The following is a 27726-nucleotide window of genomic DNA, read 5'->3' on the forward strand; positions in this document are numbered from 1 at the left end:
TAATGGAATCAACATTAAAAGAGAGAGAGAGAGAGAAAGAAAGAAAGAAAAAAACACTATAATAGTTGAGATAGCTTCTGGGGAGTGAACACATCACATGTCCAGAAAGGGTACATGGACCATCCCTTCCTTCATACCTTGCCCTGTGCATGTCTTCAATTTGGTTGGGCTTGAGCTGTATCTCTTAAAATAAACCATAGTAGTAAATTACCTTCCTGAGTTTTGTGAGAAGTTCTAGCAAATTATCAAACTGAGGAAGCTTTGATAGACAATTGGATTGACCAGACCTGTGATTAGAATCTGAAATGGGGACAGTCTATGGGACTGAGGCCTTCACCTGTGGGACCTGTGCTAATTTGCATAGTTAGTGTCAGAACCAAACCAGACACAGGACATCTAGTCAATGGAAGAAATGGTTGTTGGGTGAAGAAAAAAATACATATCTGTTGTCATAAGTGTTGTAAGAACAGTTCAGAGGATAACTTCCCCTGCTCTTTTTATGAATTAATTAAACTGACATTCTTTAAAATTCAACACCTCAATTCCTAATTTGGCCAACTAGAAGTTGAAACATCCACTTCAACAACAGTACACATCAGGATGCTGAAAATAAATTAATATCATATAACAGTCTATGTCTTTATGATCTTACTCTCTTTTTGGCAGAGATAAAATATATTAAAAATATGTCATTGAGAAATAAACACTGCTTTAAGCTTTTAAAATAGGTGATAAACATTAAGGAAAACAAAAATATAATGAATGTTATTTAAAATAAGATGTATGTATATTCTTGAATTGGCGCTTTTGTTTTTTGTTTGAGTTTTATAAAAGGAGCAAAACTTCTGGGTCATATGGTAGTTCTATTTTTAGATTTTTGAGATATTGCCATACTCTTTTCCATAGTGGCTTCACCAATTTAAATTCCTATTAACAGCACAGCAGGGTTCCCTTTTGACCACATCCTCACCAGCACAAAGATACATGCACTGCAATGCTCATAGCAGTGTTATTTACAATTCCCAAGGTATGGAAGCAACCTGTGTCCAGATGAATGGATAAAGACACACACACACACACACACACACACATATACACACACACACATATATATCTGTATGTGTGTGTGTGTATATATATATATATATATACACTAGAACACTACTCAGCTATAAATAAGTACAAAATAATGCTGTTTGTGGCAACATGGATGGACCTAGAAAATATAATACTAGGTGAAATATGTCAGACAGATAAAGACAAATATCACATGTTATCACTTTCACATGGAATCTAAGAAATAAAACTAGTGAGTAAAACAGAACAAGATGCTGACTAACAGATATACAGAACAAACTAGCAGTTACCAGTGGGAAGAGGGTAGGAGGGAGGGTCAATATAGTGATGGGGGTTTAAAAAAAAGAATTATTTTTACCTTATAGTACAGGATTATATGAAAACATGTGTTTGAAACTTTTGAAAACTAAAGCACTGTGGAAGTTAAAGAATATTTCATTCAATCGAAAACATTTTAAAAATGCCATTTGCAAAAATACAAAATAAAAACTAAAAGAAGATGCACACTTTACAGTTTAATACTGCATTAAACAATGATCCTCAGATATTGGATTTCTTAGATGATTTTCTCTCAGTAGCATGAACTTTTACATGTTGAGACCACAACCCTACCATTAAAATAAGATGCACAGATGTAATAAGGGACTGAAGGGGGAGTCAGACCTGCTGAAATGGATATATAACCTTTTGAGGATGGTGGTTGCAAACAACCTATTAAAAGAGTCACGAGACCAGTAATCTCTTTAAATACTTCCCAAACATAGAGATTATCAAGGATATATCTACAAAATAGACACATAACTCTTCAGTAACCAGCCAAATAAGAACTTTCACATTCTTCTTCTCTTCTTCTCCCTCCTAGACTTTCCCCTGTCCTGTCCTTATGTCCCATTGCATGTACCTTAGTTTTGTCACAAACCATAGTTTGAAAGCTAGGAGAAAAGCATTAGAAAAAATAGATGATGGGAAAAAAAAAAATGTCATATCTAGCTTTTATCTGAGGTAGGACTAACCTGGAGAAGAGGAAAGGCCTCAACTTTAAATCAAAAGCTACATCCAGAATGTTGTTTTTATTGTTTAATTGCTAAGTTGTGTCTGACTCTTTCACAACCTCATGGATGATAGCCCTCCTAGGCTCCTCTGTCCATGGGATTTCCCAGGCAAAACTATGGAGTGGGTTGCCATTTCCTTCTCCAGGGGATCGTTTCAAGCCAGGGGTCAAACCCATGTCTCTTGCACTGGCATGTGGATTCTTTACTGCTGAGCCACCAGGGAAGCCCCGTATAAAGACTACTAAATGAAAATTGATGTTTAATTTATTGACTAGAGAAGCTCTCTCAGATGCTGTTAGTGGTAAAGAATCTGCCTGACAACAAAGGAGATGTAAGAGACACAGGTTTGATCCCTGGGTCAGGAAGATCCCTTGGAGAAGGAAATAACAACCCACTCAGGTATTCCTGCCTAGAAATTTCATAGACAGAGGAGCCTGGTTTTTCTACATGGGGTAGCAAAGAGTTGGACACAAGTGAGTGACTGAGCACAGCACACATGTACAAACAGAAACACTATCATAATTTGATAACAATGATTGGATTTGCTCAAAATTTCATCAAAAGTAAGGAGCAGGGCTGGGAGGGGAAGAAAAGTAAAGTCTCTTTATTTTACTTTACAATACTGTTGGTTTTGCCATACATCAACATGAATCTGCCACGGGTGTACACGTGTTCCCAACCCTGAACCCTCCTCCCACCTCCCTCCCCATACCATCTCTCTGGGTCATCCCAGGGCACCAGCCCAAGCATCCTGTATCCTGCATCAAACCTAGACTGGTGATTCATTTCTTATTTGATACTACACATGTTTCAATGCCATTCTTCCATATCATCCCATCCTCTCCCTCTCCCACAGAGTCCAAAAGACTGTTCTATACATCTGTGTCTCTTTTGCTGTCTCGCATACAGGGTTATCGTTACCATCACTAACATATATGGAATTTAGAAAAATAAAGTCTCTTAAAGTTACATGGCAAGAATAAAGCTTGCTTAATTAAGAATTATAAGAACTCCCTTGTACCTGGTGTTGTACATACATAGTATTTTTACATAATATGTGTGTGTCACTGTTGTTCAGTCGCTCAGTCATGTCTGACTCTTTGCGACCCCATGGACTGCAGCAGCTGGACCTCCGTGTCCTTCACCATCTCCTGAAGTCTGCTCAAACTCTTGTTCATTGAGTCGGTGATGCCATCTAACCACCCGGTCCTCTGTCGTCCCCTTTTTCTCTTGCCTTCCATCTTTCCCAGCAACGGGGTATTTTCTAATGAGTCGGCTTATCAAATCACGTGGTCAAAGTATTGAGGGTTCAGTTTTAGCACCAGTCCTTCCAATGAATATTTAGGACTGATTTCCTTTAGGATTGACTGATTTGATCTCCTTGCTTTCCAAGGAACTCTCAAGAGTTTTCTCCAATACTACAGTTCAAAAGCATCAATTTTTCAGTGCTCAGCCATCTTTATGGTCCAACTCTCAAATCCATATATGACCAGTGGAAAATTCATAGCCTTGAATATACTGACCTTTGTTGGCAAAATAATGTCTCTGCTTCTTAATATGCTGTCTAGGTTGGTCATAGCTTTTCTTCCAAGGAGCAAGCATCTTTTAATTTCATAGCTGCAGTCACCATCTGCAGTGATTTTGTAGCCCAAGTAAATAAAGTCTGTCACTGCTTCCATTGTTTCCTCATCTATTTGCCATGAAGTGATGGGACCAGATGCCATGTTCTTCAGTTTTTTTAATGTTGAGTGTGTATTATCATAAATTTTATCACATCATTACAATTATTGCTATTTCATTGTAGATGAGACAAATGAGAGTTAGAGATATTACATAACTCACCTAGATATAAGGTTGCAAGATTTATCAAATAAAAATATAGAATGCCCAGTTAAATTTGAATTTCAGATATCAAATGAATGTATATTTGTAGTACAATTATAAAATGTTCAATATTTGAGCACTTCTTGGACTAGACAATTATCTATCAGTAAGTTGAAATTCAAATTTAACTGAGTATCCTACATAGTATCAAGAAAACCTACCTAGATAACACAGCTAGTAAATGGTGGGCCCAACATTTGAAATCAGATTTGTAGGATCTGCATACACTTTGTCCTCATAACTCTGTGGTCTCTTTTCAGAGGAGGAAAGGAAAACAGCAACTTGATTGCTTCTTTGCACTGTTAAATCTCAGGATCTTTCCCTATAGCATTTGGCTTGATGTATTCCCAGTATCAGATACTAAAATCTACTGATGCTGGCTCTCTGTATGGTTCTGATATACTCAACAGAAAAACTCATCCCAAAGACATGAAACATATATTCAGCTTTGTTTCTGTGGTTGTGTTTATTATTCCCCTATGTTAAGAGCTTCCAAATACTTTTGGCATTTCTCCGAACTCAACACTGCTTCCTACTGCTTACTCAATTTGCATTTTACAAGCCTCTCAGCTTCCCCTACCAATCACATATTCTGGGCCAGTGGTTTTTCAAGCCGTTTTTACAGAATGTGAGTTCCTTGAAAGAGAAAATATTTCATTTGTGAAAAATATGAAAATCCACTTAGGGTAAAATAAAAGTGAACAAAATATATTTGATACATTCTGTTTTCACTGTATGTTTTGGAATAAAAAAAATAACATGTAATACTACTTTGTGGTGTCATTGGTGTTAATCTTTGGTGCCCCTGTCCCTTAGTGTGGATTATAAAGATAAAATTCACAATAAACAAGAAAATAAAGAAAGTACAAAATATCAGGAAGTTAATAAAATAAAGGAAGTCAAAGTTTTCTTTGAAAATTGTATTAATTTTTCTGGGAAACTTAAAGAAAGGTTATAATAGAGAGTTTATATAATTATTTTAATTCTAAAAGAATCCTAAATGTTTTAGTAAGTGCATTTATATGGACAGCACAGTTTCTAGCCTGATAAAGACAATATTAGAAATGTACTTAGAGAAAGTCAGGCAATTATTGAGAATTACCCTGTATTTATTAGGAAGAACACTATGGAGGTTCCTTTAAAGACTAAAAATAGAGTTATGAATTATCACATGATCCAACATTCCTATTCCTGGGCATGTATCTGGAGAAAACTCTAACTTGAAAAGATTCATGCATTCCAAAGTTCATAGCAACACTACTTACAATAGCCAAGACATGGAAGCAATCAAACTGTCCATCAGTAAATGAGTGGATAAAGAAGATGTGATATATATACACAATGGGATATTGCTCTGCCATAAAAAAGAATGAATGTTGCTATTTACAGCAAAATGGATGGGCCTAGAGATTATGATAGTAAGAGAAGTCATACAGAGAAAGATAAACACCAGGTAATATCACTTACATGTGGAATCTAAAATATTACATAAATAACTGTACAAACTAGAGACAGATTCACAGACAAAGAAAATAATCTTATGGTTACCAAAGGGACAGGGTTCCCAGGTTGCGCTAGTGGTAAAGAACCCACCTGCCAATGCAGGAGACTTAAGAGATGCTGATTTGATTCCTGGTTCGGGAAGATCCCCCTGGGTTGAAAAGATCCCATGGAGAAAGAAATAGCAACCCACTCCAGTATTCTTGCCTGGAGAATCCCATGGACAGAAGATCCTGGTGGGATACAGTCCATAGGGTAGCAAACAGTCGGACACGACTAAAGTGACTTAGCAAGCATGCACCAAAGGGACTGGTGGGGAGGGAATAAATTAGGAGTTTGGGATTAACAGATACACACTACTATGAAATACATAACAGCAAGGACCTACTGTATAGAACAGGGAATTCTACTCAATATCTTATTACTCAAAAAATTTCATTGGAAAAAAAATTTACTTTTAAAAAGATTATACACACAAAGGTAAAAGAATATATCATATTTCTACATGCAAATGTCTCAAACAAAATGCTAGTTTTATGATACATACCTACAACATAACAAAATTATAAAAATAAACTAGTTGAACTGAGATACAAAAGTGATATGTATTTTAAAAGAATGAGGAAAAATAAAGCATAGAACTTCTGAAGTGACTTTGTAAGTAAAATAAATATAGCTAGCTGGAATATTTTCAGGGAGGTAGCAAGCTTAGAAATGAACTTCAAAGACAAGAAAAGTCATGGACTAGAGGTGAGAATGTCAATCCAATGTATGAGAGGTGAGCAAAAGCAAAATGAGGATGGCAAATATATTGACTTTACCTAATGCAATAGGGTCTGAGAGACAGTAGGTCATGTGAATTCTGGAAGGAAAAATTTGTTATTTGATTAAAGAAAATGCTGAGGATCCTGGAGTAGTGAGGAAATAATTCTCTTTATTCTAAAGGAATTAATTTACACATCCAATAAGAAATTCTATGTTAGATTTTAGGAAGCAGGGTATGCTGATCTGGGTTTTCAGTACAAAAGAGATGATTATTTAAATATTGTTGTCTTGAAATTGACAGTGGTGGAAATATTTACATTATGGAAATCCACCAATGCTATAAGTCAGGATTTTGTTCCTTTGCTTTTCTCAGGAGTTGCTTCACCAGCACTCCACACAAATTCCTGTTACTGTAATAATCTTTTGGTATATTTTAACAGAATGTCATAAATATCTTCTTAAATTATTTCAACATTATTTCATAGAACAAAAGTCCAAACATAGTCCCTTCAGTAAAACTGTACCTATACTAATTAGCTCCTCAGGAAATTTTTCTAAATTTTTCTGTTTGACTTATGATGTATTTAATTTTTTAACATTAAAAGCCTCTTTAATATTTTTAGTTAAAAGAGGAGAAATAAAGCTAATATCTATTTAATGAAGAGTATGTTGTCAAATGAAGAAAACATGTGATGGTGGAAAAAAGGAACAAATCTATGTGAAAAAAAGATACTTTCTAATTTTAAAAAATATCCTATTTTCCATTTGTTAAATATTTGTGTTAATTTATGTGAAAACTCTGAGTCTCAAAATTTACATTTGCTTGCTCAATGGCTTTGAATGTTAATTGTATAAGTATGGTTTGTTAGATTAGAAATAGTCAAGTGACAAAGTATACTGTGTCAGTACTTTAAGTTATGTTTGAAATTTAATCCCTCAAAGTTTGAGACAAATAAAAACACAGGGCATGAAATAGCTTGCCACAGATAAAGCCTTTACACAGCTCTGCTTCCTCAGAATTCACTTGCTTGAATAGATATCCTAAATGAATATACTACATAAAGCAAAATATTGCATTTGCTAAAATAACTACAAGTTCAAATGTGCACAGCTACAGATGGCTGTGGCTCTTAGAGAAATAAATAGGGCTCAGTCTAAAATGAATGTAAGACATTGAAAGAAGCATAAAACAGTTTTACAGAACATGATAAAATGAATACTGTGCCATTTAAAACTGATTGACAGGTAATGAACTATAAAATCTATATTAAAATGAAAATGACACAGAAAGAATAGCACATGGCTTTATCCCTACAGTCTTAGGGTTGAAAAATGGGAAATTTTCTAAACCACCAGCTCATAAAAATTAAGCAAATTAAAAACTGATGAAAAATCTATGTGCTATGATTGAATTAGCCAGTTGCTGAGAAAGGGAAGTGCAATGCAATTTAACTTTGTGGTATTAGAATGATATTCCTACTCATATTAGACTGAATTGGCAGTTGAAAATGGGGTATTTCCTGTATATGTGTGTGTTTATTAATGTTTCCTTATGTTTCTAAATAATTCTTCAGCTACCAGAGGATTTAAACATATGTTAGATATTTACATTCTGCATCTTAGCCTATCAGCATATTCGTGTAGACCTTCTATTGCTAGTTTACAATTTAACAGACTGAATTGTGTAGTCATAACTAGTAAACAATGGGTGCTATTGCTAGCTTAATGTGATTGCTTTGCATAAAATTTGAACAGCCTCACTCAGAGGAAACATGCCTCTGTACCTTACTCTAACTCTGTATCTTTTTTTTGTTCCCTTGCCAAAGAGCAGATAGAAAGAAAAAAAAAATTGTCAGGCTCTCACAAATTTGAAATGCATATCTTATTCCTTACATTAAAAAATAATAAACTGAGACTGTTTGTATAACTGAAATGAAAAGCAACAATTGCAAAGTTACAGGATTATATTATAAACTTATTTCAGGATGCACATACATATACACACACAGAGTTGAGGTATCATTCAGGCTTCCAGGTGGCTCTGGGGGCTACCCTGGTGGCACTAGTGGTAAAGAACCTGCCTGCCAGAGACTCAGGTTTGATCCCTGGGTCAGGAAGATTCCCCTGGAGGAGGAAATGGCAACCCACTGCAGTATTCAGAGGAGCCTGGTGGGTTACAGTCCATAGCATCACAAAGAGTCAGACACAACTGAAGCTACTTGGCAGGCATGCAGGCATTGACAATCTATTATTTGCCAGGGTTAGCTACAGAAATGTTATTAAATTACCTAGTTTCATGCTGGGCTTCAATAATATATACAATGTTATATTCTCAATTCACTAATGACAAACCTAGGGTTCAGAGACTTTAACAAAACTTTCCAAATTTGCTCACATAGTAAATGGCTATAGCCTAGTTTCAAACCCAGTAGCCTCACTACCATACATTTTCTTAACCATTATATAATCAAAGTTTGTTTTGTTTTTTTTTTTAATACCTATACATTATCATTGTACCTAAACATTCTAGATGTCAGCTAAATATCAATGTTTTGGCCCAAGGCCTAGATCATCAGATACATAATTAACACTGAAGGCTGATCTCTCAATAAAAAGAAGGAATTGGAGCCAGGAGTATTATCAAAGGGCATTCCTCAATTAAGCTTATTGTAGAAAAAGGAGAATGTTATCAATGATGAATAAGGAGATAGGGAAACTGTCTAACGGATCTTATATCTTCTTTGCTTCCAGTAAATTTCCTCATTTTTAGTCATTACAGTGTAAAATTTCCTTCTTTTAGAATTTTCTTCACATCAGAAATATTGTGGTCCATTTATAATGTAGAAAAGAGATTGTGGGTTTCAGTGAAATATTTTGGCTTCCAGGGGGTTTGTAACCCTCTGAAAAATGAGCACATATTTTGGATACATATGTATTTGTTAGCAGAGTGAACTTATGGCTTTTTTTTTTTAAGACCACTAAACCAACAATTAAAGCAGATAACCCAATTCCTTTCTTAAACTTTTATAATTCTAGAGCTGTCAAGATGACATGGATTAGTGCAAAGAGGAAGAGGTCAAAAAGCCTGCTTGTATAATGGTTAAAACATATTTGAGAGAGAGAATACCAGTTTTGAATCTGGGCTATGACCACTTATCAGTTCAGCTCAGTTCAGTGGCTCAGTCGTGTCCGACTCTTTGAGACCCCATGAATCCCAGCACACCAGGCCTCCCTGTCCATCACCAACTCTGGAGTTCACTCAGACTCGCATCCATCGAGTCAGTGATGCCATCCAGCCATCTCATCCTCTGTCGTCCCCTTCTCCTCCTGCCCCCAATCCCTCCCAGCATCAGAGTCTTTTCCAATGAGTCAACTCTTTGCATGAGGTGGCCAATGTACTGGAGTTTCAGCTTAAGTATCATTCCTTCCAAAGAAATCCTAGGGTTGATCTCCTTCAGAATGGACTGGTTGGATTTCCTTGCAGTCCAAGGGACTCTCAAGAGTCTTCTCCAACACCACAGTTCAAAAGCATTGATTCTTCAGCGCTCAGTCTTCTTCACAGTCCAACTCTCACATCCATACATGACTACTGGAAAAACCATAGCCTTGACTAGACAGACCTTAGTTGGCAAAGTAAGGTCTCTGCTTTCGAATATGCTATCTACGTTGGTCACAACTTTTCTTCCAAGGAGTAAGTGTCTTTTAATTTCATTGCTGCAATCACCATCTGCAGTGATTTTGGAGCCCCCAAAAATAAAGTCTGACACTGTTTCTACTGTTTCTCCATCTAATTCCCATGGAGTAATGGGACTGGATGCCATGATCTTCGTTTTCTGAATGTTGAGCTTTAAGCTAACTTTTTCACTCTCCTCTTTCCCTTTCATCAAGAGGCTTTTTAGTTCCTCTTCACTTTCTGCCATAAGGGTGGTGTCATCTGCATATCTGAGGTTATTGATATTTCTCCCGGCAATCTTGATTCCAACTTGTGTTTCTTCCAGTATAACTAATGCAAATTTGGACAATTTGGCTTGATGTCTCTGGGCCCTATGTTTGCCATCAATGAGGACAATAGCAATATGTATCCTGCATTTTTACTTAGTCGTTCAGTCATGTCTGACTCTTTGCGACTCCATGCACTATAGCCCACCAACCTCCTCTGTCCATGAGGTTCTCCAAGCAAAAATACTGGAGTGATTGGCTATTTCCTGCTCCAGGGGATCTTCCCGACCCAGGGGTTTAACCCTGGTCTCCTGCATTGCAGGGTGATTCTTTAGGGTCTGAGCTATCAGGAAAGAACTATTGAGGTCCTACATGAAATTAAAAATGTTAATATATACAGAGCTTGAAGAATTTAAAATTTCACTTTGAATCCTCTATCCCTACTCAGTTACCATGTGAACTTTGGAAAAGCCAATTCACTTATTAGTCTAAAACTCACACCAATTTTTTTTATTGATGAAAATAATAACTAGTCATTTGTGGCAGGGTGCAAAAGTACCTCAAAGATAATGGCTTAAAATAATGCACATGCATTTTGCTTTTTGTCACAGGCTTCAGTGGGAACAACCTATCTCTGCTCCACAGGACTCTATATGCTGGGAGTAACCCAATGACTTGGGCTGAAGGAATTTGAAGACTCCCTCCCTCTGCCTGGTGGTCCATACTGTCACCAGGAATCTCAATTAGCTTCTCAACTGAACCAGCTACATGCAGCCTGTCTGCAAGGCTCCAAGGTTTTGTCACTATGACTGGGATCCAATAGTGAGCACCCAAATCAACCAGGAGGGTATTATATCATTTCTATAACCTTAGCTCAGAATCGCAGTGTCTATCATAATCACATCTCTAGCTCAGAAATTACAGTATCTATCATAATCACAAGCACATCCAAATTCAAAAAGAAGGGTCCAAGTCAGAATATAAGACAAACATGCAGTGGGAGATACTATTGCAACAATTTTTGAAAACTAGTGTAGTTTTCAAATCTACACTCTACCACAAGTATCTAAGACTGCTGCCTGAATAAATGGAACAAGATATCTAAAAGAAGTCTGCAATAGTTTAATTTCTGTAATCAAATTAAACCACTTATGTATGTGAATGCACAAAGGAAAGGTACTATTACCTAATTATACATTATCAATCATCATTATCCAGAGTATAAAATTTGGATAAATTTTCAGCAATGGTGTTATATTTGAAAATTTCACTATAACCTAAAATTTCTCTATAGCTCAGATTAAAAATATAGAAAAAATTGAAAAGGAGGGCAAGGTATTTTGGAGTTTAAGATATTAAATCACTTATGGACTATAGATTATTGCTAAAATTAGCCATGGTATACCCTCTAGGCAGGTAATTAGTACTTTGAAGTTTAGAAACCTTTTGGGTATTTGAAAATATTGCGCTAATAGAATTTTCAGCAGCCTCAGTGGAAGCCCAGAGACAGAGTGAAATATGTCCCAACGCTGAAAGAAAATAAATTTCAAAGTATAGCCAGCAAAATTATACATTAAGAATAAAGGCAAAATTCATCCTTAAAATCCTTCTGAAAGATATACTTAAGGAAGAAGAATAGTGTTAAAAAAGGAAGGTCTGAGGCATTAAAAAGAATGATAGCAAAGATACTAAATAATATGATTATGTCTAACTTTTTTTAAATGTATAAATCAATAATAAAAGTATACCTAATCTGTAGGTTAAAAACAACTAAGAATTAAGTGCAGAATTAAAATATTTAAATTATGTAGCATAAAATATTGTTCTGTAGAAAGTAATATTTTATGTTCTTTAGATGGGTATTGGCAAACACTCAGTAAAGGAGCCAGGCTAAATAGTCTAGGCTTTGTAGGTTAAGAGGCCCCTGGAAGGAAATGCTGGGAAATTCCATGGTCAGAGGAGCTTGGAGTTGCAAAGAGTCAGACATGACTTAGTGACCAAACAGCAACAAGATCAAAAGGCAAGAAGAGAATACTGTATAAGGAACTTATATGACAGGAGAGAAAACATTTCCACAATTGCTTTAATTGATGAAGTTCAAATTAAATAATAGTGATTGATAACAATTACGTGTATGTGATGTGTGTGTGTGAGAGAGAGATACAGATTTATTACTGACAAAAATTAAAATTTGAGGGGTATTTTGCTTAGAGTCCCAAGTTACTGTTCTCTATCATCCAAATTGATTGGAAAATGTGCATCTGTTAATGTTCATCTGTAATGAGACTTTATACATTTCATGCTCGAAAATGTCTTTCACAAAGATAGGTACTGATATTACATCAACAAGTGAGACACTTGGAAACTTACTTTGGTTACACTTACTTTTTGGTCATTTGGCTATTTTCTCTTCTATCTGCTGTGGTAAAATATATCATTTTAAATTTTCTAATATTTATAATGTTGCTTTTGTTGATTACAGATGTTGTTGTGGGTGCTTAGAGTTGTAATGTTTATATTTCATTTGTTTAGCCTAGAGATAATGTCACTGAATAATAAACACAATGCTTTGTTATCTAATTTGATAACAATACTCTATTGTATCTAAATATCAACCAATATATTTGAAGCTCACTGTGCTGTTTACATGATGAGCATTCATTGGTATCAAAAGTAAATAATATATTATTTTTTGCTTTTTCATTTCTCTACAAATGTTTCTACTATACAACCCCTCTTCCTCCACTTCTTTAGTTTCAGTGACCTTAGAGTTCACATCGTAAAAGAAGCACTCAAAGCATTCAAAGCACTCTTGAATAATTAGAATCCTTTTGTCAGACTGTCTAATGTCAATTTGTTTTTGACACTGTTCTTTCATGTCATCTTCCCCATTGTCTGGCACTGGTTTAGAGGCACTCTTTTATGATTTCCCGATTGGCTCTGCTGTAAATCCTGTGAATTCATACACAACATCTGGATACAGTTTTTTTCAGCAGGAATTTATTGTTTTCAGACCTCATTACTTGAATGGTTTTTTGTATAACAATGGCATTTTTAAAGGTGTAATCCTTCCAGATTCTCATGATGGTCTCTGTAAGGGGATTTCCTTCCAGAGCGCTGTCAATCCTTTCCACAGAGAACTGCATGCAATGAGTCTTACAGGTCCTCACAATTCTCTGACGTGGAAGCTGAATTAGAGTTGTGTTTGGGAGCAAGAGACCAATAAGATGCCTTCAATTTGAACTCATGGTTTTGGGTAACCAGAGGCATTTTCCAATATCAAGAAAACATTAAAGGCCATCCCTTACTGGCAAGGTACTCCCTGACGTCAGGGACAAAGTATCAACCTAACCAATCCAGAGAAAGGGTTCTCATTATCCAAGCCTTCTTCTTGTACAACCAAAAGACTTACAGCTAGTGCTAATTTTTCCCTTCGAGGCTTCAGGCTTAGCAAGCTTATAGATAAGGGTAGTCCTAACCATAAGCCTGACTGCATCTGCACAAAGTGGGAGAGTTAACTTCTTGCCTTAAATCCAGGTGCTTATTTATCTTCTTACTAACAAGTCTTTTGTGGCACTTTTTTTCTAAATGAGGGTACTTTCATCTGCTTTAAAAACCTGTCCAGGCTTCTCAACCCTTTCTTCTCAATGATTTTCTAAATGGTGTCTGGGAACTTTGCTGCATTTTGGTCAATAGACACTGCTTCTCATGTTACCTGATTTTTTAAAGCCAATTATTTTCCTAAAATTATCATACCATTCTTTGGTAGCATTAAATTCTTCATCTTTAGATCCTTCACTTTCCTTTTGCTTTAAGTTGTCATATAATAACTTCGTTTTTTTCTTGACTTAGAGGCTATAGGTATGTGTCTCTTATAACAATCCTGCATCCATATAAGAGCTTCATTTTCAGTCTGAGATAAAGAATATTCAAAAAAAATTGCAAGTTTTTGCATGTGCTGGAGTAGCTGTGGCAATTACTGAAGGACCTAAGCTATTCCATTTTGTTAACAGAAAAACTCCATTTTGTAAGGTTCCAGGAAAAGAGCCTTTGAAAATCCAAGAGCCTTTGGAAATCCCCTGACCTCACCCCACCACCCTCGAGCCAATCGGACCCCAGACCAAAATCTCCTGACTTAACGTAATCTACCTAGGTAATGGGAACCAATCAGAACCTGGGGCCAGCCCGGGAAAATAAGAACCAATCAGAAACCAACACCTAACCCTTCCACAGAAGGTAACCAATTAGATGTCTCCCAACCCGGAAACTCCTGTTTTTCAAATTTCTCACGCAAGAATACCCTATATAAGCAATGTAACCCAGAACTCGGGGCTCCTCCCTATAGCCGCTGTGTCGGTATCAGTGGGAGCCCCAGCTCGAGCTTGGTAATAAAAACTCTCTTGCTTTTGCATTGGATATCAGCTCCCTGGTGGTCACTGGGAGATTTCGAGACTTGGGCACAATTACTTTATGGATTTCCTTTCCTTTTTTCATAACGGTCCTTATGCTGAATTCATTTATCTTGAAATGGTAGGCAACTGCAGCTGCAGATCTCAACCTGTGGTATATGTCAAGCCAATTCAACTTTTTCTTCTAATACTGTGACTTTCCTCTATTTTGGGAGCACTTCCTGTGTCACTGGTGGCACTTCATGAGTCCCATGGTGTTATTCAAAGTTTACATTTTTGCACAAAACATGATGAAAAATACTAATACACAAGAAACACAAGAGATCACTTTTACTGAGATTTATAATTTACTGGAGTGATAAAGTCCTCAGGCAGAGACAATTAGTGTCACATAGCAGATACTATACTTGAGCTCACCACAATAGCAACAGGAGGTGGCTAGAAAACTAGTAGTAGTTTAGCGTGTACTGATGGCTCAGAGGTTAAAGCGTCTGCCTGCAATGCGGGAGACCTGGGTTTAATCCCTGGTTCGGGAAGATCCCCTGGAGAAGGAAATGGCAACCCACTCCAGTATTCTTGCCTGGAGAATCCCATGGACCGAGAAGCCTGGTGGGCTACAGTCCACGGGGTCGCAGAGAGTCGGACATGACTGAGCGGCTTAACCTTCACTTTCAGCTTTCACATTCTTTAGCGTGAGCCCTTGGGGTCGCAAAGAGTCGGACACGACTGAGCAATTTGACTTTCACTTTCAACTTTCACTTTCTTTAGCATGTTCAGTTCAGTTCAGTTCAGTCGCTCAGTCGTGTCAGACTCTTTGCAACCCCATGAATCGCAGCACACCAGGCCTCCCTGTCCATCACCACCTCCCTGAGGTCACTCAGACTCGCGTCCATCGAGTCAGTGATGCCATCCAGCCATCTCATCCTCTATTGTCCCCTTCTTCTCCTGCCCCCAATCCCTCCCAGGGTTAAAGTCTTTTCCAATGAGTCAACTCTTCGCATGAGGTGGCCAAAGTACTGGAGTAATTTTATGCACTTATGATTTAATGCATCTCTGGATTTGTTTACATCTCACTACTGCAAATGCCTTCATATCAGCATTTGTATAGGTGTTAATAAATTTTAACTTTTTATAATAGATTTGTGTATATTTTATAGTAAATAATATAATAGTCTAGTAATTTTATCTATTTTATGCATTCATGACATACATAAACATTTCTTTTTCTGTGATATTTCTAGGTTATGTGGTATATCTGGTATATCTGTGGTATATGTGTTTTTTTCAAATTGTCATGAATCTCCAAAAATTTCTCCAAAATATTTACTGAGAAAAAAATCTGCATATAAGTGGACTGACACAGTTCAAACTCAGGTTGTTCAAATGTCAGCTGTATAATTTTTCGGACACAAGGAATTCCTCAGTTTTCTCATAATTTGGAGAGGACCAAAGCTTTGTCCTTAAAATATAAACTTCTCAGTTTTGAAGACATAAGCTTTGCTCTAGAGTTGTTTGGGGAGAGCATATTTTTCAACTTATTCAGAATTGTACAATTGGAGCCTCAATTATATTTTGTTCTCAATAAATGTATCCTGACTGTATTCAACTCCTAGTTAGAAAGCACTTCAGATATATATGTAGTTCAAATTTTAGCATTTCTACCTAAGTGTACTTTAGAGCAAGTAACTTCTCTCTCTCTCTCTTTTTTTTTTTTTTGCCTTAAAAATAAAATCATTATAATAGAAGTATAATTCTGACTCCCAGAGGTAATGAAAATATTTACTGTAATGATGCCATAAAATGCCTGGTACAGTACCTGGCATCTAGGACGCATTTAATTGATGATAGCTATTATGATCATTGCTCTATTACTCTTGCTGCTGTCCAAGCTTGGGGAGGTTGAAGTCTGTGCAACCACAAATAGAGCACTATTTGTCACATCTTGTCAGAAAGTTTTAATGAAATTCTAGCTGAAGACCTAAGATCGGTTTCTTCTCACTAGATTTTTAATATGCTTCAGTTGGGCCACCTCTAAGGAGCTCATTAGCAATACTGCCTCATCAGTTGCTATAGGCATCTCAGTAGGAGGGATTATTTGTCAGTCTCCTTCCTATTTCATCCTTTGCTTTTGTTCTTTCCCAACCTGAATAGCAAAGGTCATTTTCTCTGCACTTAAGGAATTTTACAGCAGCTCATTCACTTTTTTTGCTCACAAAAGAAGCAAATTGGCCTTATCATAGAGCAATATAGTGCTACAGTCCAAAAGCTCAAGCTTAATTTACTCATTAGTGAGAGATACCCTACTAGAGGAAGATAATGGAGAATACGTATGCTCCATAGCTTCTCAACAGAATATTCCTTTTTAAAAGAAATAATTAGATGAATAAACTAGCTTTTAACCACTGATCCACCTATATATACCAAAGAATATCTAATTAGAAATGTAAGCAGTCAGCCAGATATCATTAAGTTATTGAAGACATTTCTATCAGAAACCAATAGTATTGCAAGCTGTTAATTGTCTGAAACCTTATAAAATCCGTAAACATTGCAAAGTATACCTAAGGATGATTGAGCAAACCAATTTAGATAAATGTAGGAGATAAATAAAACTATATCCATGGAAATTACATGCCATACTCCTGTTATTAGATCAACTTGGTATTTTAAAACCATGGCAAAAGGATGATAGAAATGTCATGGCAAAGAGTCATTTGCATTCAAGAAAATATCCTTCACTCAAAAAATAATTGTCACCTAATGCTTTATCTTTGTAGCTCATTCAGTAAAGCATCTGCCTGCAATGCAGGAGACCCAGGTTCGATCCCTGGGTCGGGAAGATCCCCTGGAGAAGGAAATGGCAACCCACTCCAGTATCCATGCCTGGAGAATCCCATGGACAGAGGAGCTTGGCAGGCCACAGTCTATGGGGTCGCAAGAGTTGAAGACGACTCAGTGACTAAACCACCAACGATAATATGATTCTAGGTGATACAGGAAAATAGGCTATGTCCTTTATCCATAGAGATCCTATCTCCAAATACAGTCACATTGAGGTGAGGACTTCAAAATATGAATCTGGGGAAAATGCAATTCAGTCCATAACACATGGGTATTCAAAATGATCAAATGAACATAAATAGTTCCAACTTTTATGCTTCTAAAAAATCAACATATAAGAAAAGATGACTGGAGTATCTGTGTAAGAGCTAAATAAGTAGAAAAAACTGGCCACATTTGGAACCAGATGTTTTACTTATGGATGATTAGTAATTGCTTGCAAGCTGCTCTCTTTCTTTTTAGTTTTACATCTGAAATGATAGTTTTTTTTTTTTTTTCTTTTGAATCTTATGTGGTTATAAATCCTAGACTAATTCTAAACTATGTAACCCTGTGAGATATCGACCAGTCTGAATATGTTCATAGCTTGGTTGGATGTATCTACAGGAATCCTATTTGCTTAAGGAATTAAGATGTCTCTTGAGGTGGAGGGACACATTCTAGAAGGAGTCACAGACTATATGCTTAATGAGTTAAAAAAAAAAAAAGCTTATCTTTGCAGGGAAAAGAATGTCAATCAGAATTACCTATTAGTCTAGAAAGTGAAAGTGAAAGTGAAGTCACTCAGTCATGTCCAACTCTTTGGGACCCCATGGACTATACTCTACCAGGCTCCTCTGTCCATGGGATTTTCTAGGCAAGAATACTTAGCCATCCATAAACTTACATTGCAGTATACAGTATTAATATATTGCATGAAAAAATTTGAAAGTGATGAGACAAAAACTTGGAGAAGGCAATGGCACCCCACTCCAGTACTCTTGCCTGGAAAATCCCATGGACAGAGGAGCCTGGTGGGCTACAATCCATGGGGCTGCGAAGAGTCAGACACACTGAGTGACTTCACTTTCACTTTTCACTTTCATGCATTGGAGAAGGAAATGGCAACCCACTCCAGTGTTCTTGCCTGGAGAATCCCAGGGGCGGGTGAGCCTGGTGGGCTGCCGTCTATGGGATCACACAGAGTCGGACACGACTGAAGTGACTTAGCAGCAGCAGTAGCAGCAGAGACAAAAATTTAAACTATCTTATATACATATACTATATCCAAATGTTACAAACAATACGACATTTCTTCCCATTTTTTAACAAACTTCTAAAAGTGAAAATTGAAAATAAAGTTCTAAATTTAAATGATTACTTTGTGTATATGTTTGGGCTAATATATTCTTTCCTATAAAAACTTCAGTTCTAGTACACTCCCTGTTCTTGGATATTTTAAGGAAGGCACTGGATTCCTTTGCGGGGAAAAGAATGACAATGATTAGTTAATCTCCTTTACTTGAAATAAGAGGCCCTGCTAGTATTTGTATGGGTTAACTTGGGAACACTGGTCAGAAGATAACTTGACTCCACAAAAAAGTAGGGAGGGTTTCAGACACTTCAGATAAAATTAGAATCAGAAGAGAGTTCCTTTATTACTTTAGATAAATAGCAGGAATTATTAGAGATAAGTTAAGGATACAAGTTATACCACACACAGAAATTCTCCCTCCTACAAATGATATTTCAGTAAAATAACCATTGTATTTGGCACCTGCCATGATTATTTGGTATTAGACTTCTTCAATAAGTAAAAAAGAAATTAAGTTTGCTTATAGTATTAAGGCTTATCAAGATTTCTGATCTCAGCACTACTGAAATTTTGGATGGATAATTCTTTGTGTGGGGGACTGTTGTGTGCATTGCAGGATTTTAGCAGTATCCTTGACCTCTATCCACCAGATAACAATATAACTCCTTCCCAACCTAGCAATCTCTCTAGACGTCGCCCAATTTCACTAAGTGGGGTGGATGGAGAGAAGAGGAACATTCCAGGTTGAGAACTACTGGCTTAGGTAGAATAATGTTGTGAATTTCTTGAAAGAGGACTCTACATACATGCAAAATTTAGAAGTCTCACATACAAACTCAGTTGTGTAGACACAGCCTCACTGTCTGGGCTTAAAGCCAGAATTAAAATTAAATATTTCCCAATTCCCTGAGACAATCAGGAAACACATTTTTCTACCTCCCTTTCCTCTATTCTGACACCATTTCTTTTGGACAATTAAACTACAGTACTTTAGGTTCCTTAGAGAAAAGCAGCTGTGTAAATGCAAAGTAATAATGGATAGTGGCCAAGTAAAATGAAAGAAACTATACTAAAAAGCTAACTAGCTAAATTGAGAAGCTGATGCTCATGAATGAATATTCATGGATATATTTTCATACTAATACACTGAAGTAACACCAGACTCCTACTAGCAGATGAATTTAAAGCCAAAAGAGACATATATTTTTGAAGCTCAAAACATCGATTTTGTGATGATGATCTATAACAATAACTACATTTCTATCAAAGAAAGTGAATGATAATGTAATTTTAAAATGATGACTGTGATGGTGTGGCTAGACACATGTTTATTAATTGATTTCCTTTAATGGAATTTTTTCCCTAAGGGTTCTGGTAGCAGGCAGCAAACTCATAATACATAAGAAATGGTTGTTCTTACTGTTACTTTTATAACAGAAAACACAATCACTGGCTATACTTCAATATCATCATAAATATTCAAATACTGATGTCTTGCAGCCCAGGGGGAATTTGAGTTTGGTGATGAAATGCATATTGCTGAATGGAAAGTTTCATTAATTCTGAAGAGAAATAAAAATGTGGTTCTGTCTTCCCTGAAAAGACTAATCTTATTTAATTAGTTGTTGGCTTGATTTCACTATGAAAGGTAATGGGATAAATAGCTAATTATACTATAAACTTATTTAATTTATTTATTTGATAATCTAGCTGAGCTGAATAGCTGATTCAAGGCTAATGCCTCAATCCTGACAAAATTTAATGCTAATAAAATTAATTTGGAATATAAGGCTACATGAGCTCATGAATATTTCTCTTCTATTCTGTGTCCCAGCCACTGAACCAGTCTCACTGGATCACATGCCAAACTCTTCCTCATTTATCCATACACTTATGCTAATCTTTCAGTTATTAAAGGCTGAACCTCATTTTTATAGCATTTTACTCATTTTAATTTAAAATTAATCTCCCTAGATTTATCTTCTCTATGAAGTCTAGTCTCTACTGCCTTAAGTATATTGAGTCTCCCCTCCAGTGGTTTCCTCTCTCCTCTGTTATATCACCTTTCTCACTGTAAAGCAGTTTATCAGTCCATATATTTGCCCCCCTGAGAATGTAAACTCTTTAAGATCAAGATCCTCTCTTATTGATGTTTCCTACTGAACACAGTAAACTCACAGAGCAGACACCATCTCTATAATTTTAGAATTCATGAACAAATTAATGTACAAGTTTAAACTACTTTATAGCTTAAAATCAATTTTTCCTATAGATATTTTCATGTGCAGTTCAGTTCAGTCGCTCAGTCATGTCTGACTCTTTGAGACCCCATGAATAGCAGCACGCCAGGCCTCCCTGTCCATCACCATCTCCCGGAGTTCACCCAGACTCACGTCCATCGGGTCCATGATGCCATCCAGCCATCTCATCCTCTGTCGTCCCCTTCTCCTCCTGCCCCCAGTCCCTCCCAGCATCAGAGTCTTTTCCAATGAGTCAACTCTTCTCATGATGTGGCCAAAGTACTGGAGTTTTCAGCTTTAGTATCATTCCTTCCAAAGAAATCCCAGGGTTGATCTCCTTCAGAATGGACTGGTTGGATCTCCTTGCAGTCCAAGGGACTCTCAAGAGTCTTCTCCAATACCACAGTGCAAAAGCATCAATTCTTCGGTGCTCAGCCTTCTTCACAGTCCAACTCTCACATCCATCCATGACCACAGGAAAAACCATAGCCTTGACTAGATGGACCTTAGTCGGCAAAGTAATGTCTCCGCTTTTGAACGTACTATCTCTTCCATGGTATTCTGTCTTTCTGAGGTTAAAGGCCATAGCCCTTTCAGATGGCATGCATAGCCTTCCATCACCTAGCTCCAGTCTAGCACTCCCCTTCTTCACCCTATCAGGCCCTATGCTTTAGCCAAGTGACCTGCCTTCAGTCCTTATGTACTATTCTCAGGGCCTCCATTCAGACTTCTCTCTTGGTCTGTAACCATCTTTTTCATCTTTCTTTCCACTTTGTCTAATATTTAGGTCTTATTCTAGATGACACTTCACTAAGGAAATGTTCCTAACTCCATATATTAGGTTAGAGCATAGCAAAATTGGAAATACTTTAAGAATTATTATATTACATTAATACATGTCTTGCTTACTAGACCATAATCTCATGGTGTCAGGCAAAAAATCTGTATTATTTGCCATTATAGCTTCAATTCCCAATACCATGACTGACTCAAATTTTAGGTTGAATAAATGACCTGTAGTCAGGTCAGAAAGAACAAAACATTACTATATAGATATCTATAGGGAGAGAAAAGCAGACATGTTTCATATTGTTGTTGTTTAGTAGTCAAGTTGTGTCTAACTCTTTGCGACTCCATGGACTCTAGCCCACCAGACTCCTCAGCCCATGGGATTTCCCAGACAAGAATACTGAAGTGGGTTGTCATTTCCCTCTCCAGGGAATATTCCCAACTCAGGGGAATATTCCAACCCATGTCTCCTGCACTGGAAGGCAATTCTTTACCACTAAGCCACCTGGGAAGCTCATTTCATATTAGATACCCATTTTTATTCATGATGAAATAGCTGGATAGAGTTGAACATATATGGGGAAAAAAGATAATATAGTATCAGGCAAAATGGAGAATTCAATATAGAATAAACAAAGACTCAAAACCCATAAATTACCCAATAAAATACAAGAATATCTGAGATCACCAGATCTCCACAATCTTTCTTGCCACACTGGGACACATCCTGGTCCAGAGTTAACAGACAAAATCTCCGAACATTGTAAGCAGAGAAAAATTTCCACAAAGATAGCTAATTAATAAAGTATGTCCATTATATACTCTGATAATTATAAAACTGACACAAACATCTCTCAGTGAATCATGTCCCATAAATGCTTAAAATTTAAGTTTGTTTACCATGAAATTAAAAGACGCTTACTCCTTGGAAGGAAAGTTATGACCAACCTAGATAGCATATTCGAAAGCAGAGACATTACTTTGCCAACAAAGTTCTGTCTAGTCAAGGCTATGGTTTTTCCAGTGGTCATGTATGGATGTGAGAGTTGGACTGTGAAGAAAGCTGAGTGCCGAAGAACTGATGCTTTTGAACTGTGGTGTTGAAGAAGACTCTTGAGAGTTCCTTGGACTGCAAGGAAATCCAACCAGCCCATTCTAAAGGAGATCAGTCCTGGGTGTTCACTGGAAGGACTGATGCTAAAGCTGAAACTCCAATACTTTGGCCACCTCATGCAAAGAGTTGACTCATTGGAAAATACCCTGATGGTGGGAAGGATTGGGGGCAGGAGGAGAAGGGGACGACATAGGATGAGATGGCTGGATGACATCACTGACTTGGTGGACATGAGTTTGAGTGAACTCCAGGAGTTGGTGATGAACAGGGAAGCCTGGCGTGCTGCAATCCATGGGGTCGCAAAGAGTTGGACACAACTGAGCAAATGAACTGAACTGAACCATTTACAACCTTGACTAACTAGAGGTACCCTACTTTAATCATTCCATAGATCATGAATTTCAAATTGTGTTTCTACTGGTTAATGTTATCTGGATTCATAGATATGTTAACAGGGAGGTTGATCTTTTCCTATCTCTTTCTTTTATTTCTGGTGCCCTCTTGGGAGGCAGAATGAGATACAAAACAATCGCTATTCTTTTGTTTACCACTTATCACCAATTGGCAGATAACAATAAAAAAAAATCATGTGCACAGTTTTAATGTGGAAACTGCTAATATCCAATTTATAGAAGACATCTGAAGCAAAATAAATTATCTACAATCACACTATCTAATCTTTCAAGATCTGAAATAATTCAAGCTTTAACTAACCTAAACTGTAGGGAGATAAAACACACATAAAGCAAAATATACATATCCTATTGTGATCCTTAGATGTATTTACTTTATTGCTACATGATAATAAAGGATTAAAGGTATTAAAGTTGTACAGTATCTTACCTATATCAGGCAATTTATATATTTATATATCATTGCATACCACCTCTACAAGACTTCTAGAAGTAAGCATTAGTATAATTTTATTCAAGTTAAAAAAATAGTTGTTGTTAGCTATAAAATTATCAATTACAGCCTATGAGATGACAAAGATATTCTTTATTCATTTCACTGGGGGCACAATGATTTTCCAAAAGATTTCAGAGCTAATGACCTTAAGCAGTGGTCCCCATACTTTTTGGCATCAGGAAATGGTTCCATGGAGGAATGGAATGAGGAATGAGGGTGGGGAAAACAAGGAGGGAATTCTTTCAGGATAATTCAAGTGCATTACATTTTTTGTGGACTTTATTTCTCATATTATTACATTAGTTCCATCTCAGATTATTGGGCATTAGATCCTGGAGGTTGGGGATCCCTGACCTTAAGGATAGTTATATTTGTCCTTTATACAACTGTGTATTTCACCCCGTTTTGCAAGACAGGATTATATTCTAAGCATTGCAGTGTCCTAGTTGCTAATTTTTTTTTTTTTTTTAATGTGAGCTTGAATTTATTTTTTTTTTAATTTTTTTTTAAATTTTTATTTTTACTTTATTTTACTTTACAATACAGTATTGGTTTTGCCATACATTGGCATGAATCCACCACGGGTGTACATGAGTTCCCAAACATGAACCCGCCTCCCACCTCCCACCCCATATCATCTCTCTGGATCATAGTTGCTAAATTTTTATAAAATAGAATCAAATAATTATAATGAAGGTTTTCATGTTTTCAATTAATATAAACATTTTATTCCTAAGATATATTTTCTTTCAGAAATATCCAATAGAATGAGTCAGTATATTTTTTAAAAAGATACATGGATATGTTTTTCAGTCTCAGCTGAAATTACTTGAAGGACAAGCATTTAAAACTGGTCTTGGATGAACTTTTTCCACACCAAATTTGGAAGATCACTAAGAATAGATACAACATTCATTTGGATAAGAACATTTCTAAATGAAAATGTGTTTCTGCAGTGAAAATATTATCTTTTTGCCTTATACTTGGTAAATCTATGATATCATGGACAAAAAAAAAAGTATTTCAAGGTAGTATATTAAAAGCAATTTTATAAGTTAGGTAATTCAAGTATTTTTATTTCCATTGTTCAAATAAGCTAACAGTATATTAAGAGTTTAATTATATCCCCAGGTTTTAACTCAATGTCCTTGCACATCATGTGCCCTAGAGACTGTTATCTCTGTTCTTTGCTTCTGCAAGGTTTATAGCACCAGTGGAGAACTGTACAGGAAGCTACTTTGTCTTGTTTTTTCTTTCTTACTTAACATAGATACCTTCCTCTATCCCCCATTGCCTTGTAAATGGAATGAGGCTTCTACTTTCACAAAGTAATCACAGAACTGCAATCAAGGAGTGATAAACATTACTACATTTAAAGACCTTCAGGATTATAAAGTAAGGAGAATTAAAGAGGAGAAATTAAGGCCTAAAAGAAGCCCGAAATCTCTTTCCTAAATTAGAGATTCAGGGAAAAAATTTTGCTGTCCCTAGAACTACCAATTCCTTCCCAGCTGCTTTTAACGTTAAACTTATCTAAGCCATTTTAAACATAAAAACACATAGAATTAAAACAGTAACCACGTTTTCCTGTTTGTTTAATTTTCTTTTGCCCTTAAGAATTTATTTTATTATCTCACAAGCACAACTGCATATTCACAATTATGCTTGTTACATAGGAATGATGTGAAAACATACAAGCCATTCATTTGAAAATATTAAGTGATATAATAGTTTCTTCATTTATATAGTTAAACACATACTAAATTGGTTGCTTTAAAACATATTACATTAAAGTCTTAATGTTGCATTAATCTTCATACAATCTTTACATATGGTCAATTCTTGAGCAGGATGAAAGGGCAGAATAATCAATTATTACAGAGACCCAGAAATTGAAACGGCTCTCGATCAGTAACTGTGACTCAGGTCAGCATGAAATTACACGTTGTAGGCAATGGCACCTCACTCCAGTACTCTTGCCTAGAAAACGCCATGGATGGAGGAGTCTGGTGGGCTGCAGTCCATGGGGTCACTAAGAGTCGGACCCGACTGAGCGACTTCACTCACTTTTCACTTTCATGCATTGGAGAAGGAAATGGCAACCCACTCCAGTGTTCTTGCTGGAGAATCCCAGGGATGGCGGAGCCTGGTGGGCTGCCATTTAAGGGGTCACACAGAGTCGGACACAGCTGAAGTGACTCAGCAGCAGCAGCAGCAGCAGCAGCAGGCATTAGCTAGGGAGTGGTGGTTAATATTTATCTTGGACACTGGCTATGTTAGTGCCTGAAGAAATCACCCTTTGCTTATTTCTCTGGGTGAGGTGCTGACAATTATCTTTGCTTGTATATTTTGGGGGATAAGAGCAGAGAAGCATCTGCTTTTGCTGCTCATAGCAATATGAAGGGACAGCGTCCTTAAGCAGTAGTATAAGGCTGGTGTAATGGTTGGAATCTCTAAAAAAAGCCGGGGTGTGGGGGTAGATAATAGGAGGTTGGTAATGAGTTATTCATTTTTACTATACAGTGAGTGTAGGAGGGCATGGCAACCCACTCCAGTATCCTTGCCTGGAGAATCCCATGTACAGAGGAGCCTGGTGGGTTACAGTCCATAGGACTGCAAAGAGTTGGACATGACTGGAGTGACTTGGCATGCACAGCACTTGGCACTCACAGCACGCATACATTGAGCAAGCAAGGTGCTAATTTTCTGTGAATGGGAGAGAAATATCCAGGGGTGAATTGACTGTCAGACAGCTCATTTTCTGTCAACTCCTTCTTAGAAAGGCTCTATCAGTATTGGATATGATCATATATTTTTGCAAAATTTGCTAAAGTGTTTTGTATTCATCTTTTTAAATAACAACTCCCTTTCCCCATATGGTAGACTTCCATCATTCTCAACTTGTACCTTCCTGTGAACATACTCCATGAATTTCTAAATTAAGATAATCACTTCTGATTATTCCAGGAGAAGGTGTATAGACTTTATATCCTTATAAGATTTGAACACTTCTCTCTTTGCAGCTTTGCAGGGGTTCCTCACCAACTATGGACTTTCTGGAAAAGCAAGAATAACTGAAATAAACTGGTGCTGTACTTGTCATTCAGAATGTGCCTTGGACACGGACTGTCAAAAGCTTTTGCTGTTTGTCCTTCACCATCAGTGGTGGGGCCTTTCTCTCTAAGGGGGGTCAGGTGCAGCAGGATCTGTAGGGCAGCGCTGAAATATTCTGTGACTAAAGTAATGATCTGCAAACATAATCCTTAGGACCAACAGAGACTCATGACTGTCCCTTCCAAGTTATGTCAGTGAAGGCAGTTTTTTTTATAGGAATCCGCAAGAGATACTTAGCTTTCTGTGTGAGACTAGTAATCAGGGGATCAGAGATGCAGACAAATTCACACTATGAGAGATCAAACTGGGAGAGATACTGAATCAGGAACACAGTGAATGAGCTAAGGACCAGGTGGACACTGAGGGTCCCCTGGAGTTCTCCGAGCCATAATTAAATAAACTCATAACTATGGCGCCATATTTATATTGTGACATTTATTTGCATATTTACAGTCTGGTGACAACATCTGTCTCTTCTTGTCAGCTTAACCATCATGCATGTGTTGAAGTGTTAGGGATTAGTCGTGTCCAATTCTTTGTGACCTCATTGACTGGGGCTCACCAGGCTCTTCGGTTCATGGGATTCTCCAGGCAAGAATACTAGAGTGGGTTGCCATTTCCTTCTCCAGGAGCCATCATGCATCGTGACCCCCAAAACACAAGAAACCAAAGAGAATTACTACTACAAGGCCATTCAAAGGGGTGAGTCAAAATAGAGTTAAGATATAGTGAGGTCAACAGACAGACTCTGAAATATAGTTTTGCACAACCTGAATCTAGAAGCTGATTGTTCACTATT

The sequence above is a fragment of the Capricornis sumatraensis genome, chromosome 4 (assembly GCF_032405125.1).
Source record: "Capricornis sumatraensis isolate serow.1 chromosome 4, serow.2, whole genome shotgun sequence".
Taxonomy (NCBI): Eukaryota; Metazoa; Chordata; class Mammalia; order Artiodactyla; family Bovidae; genus Capricornis; species Capricornis sumatraensis.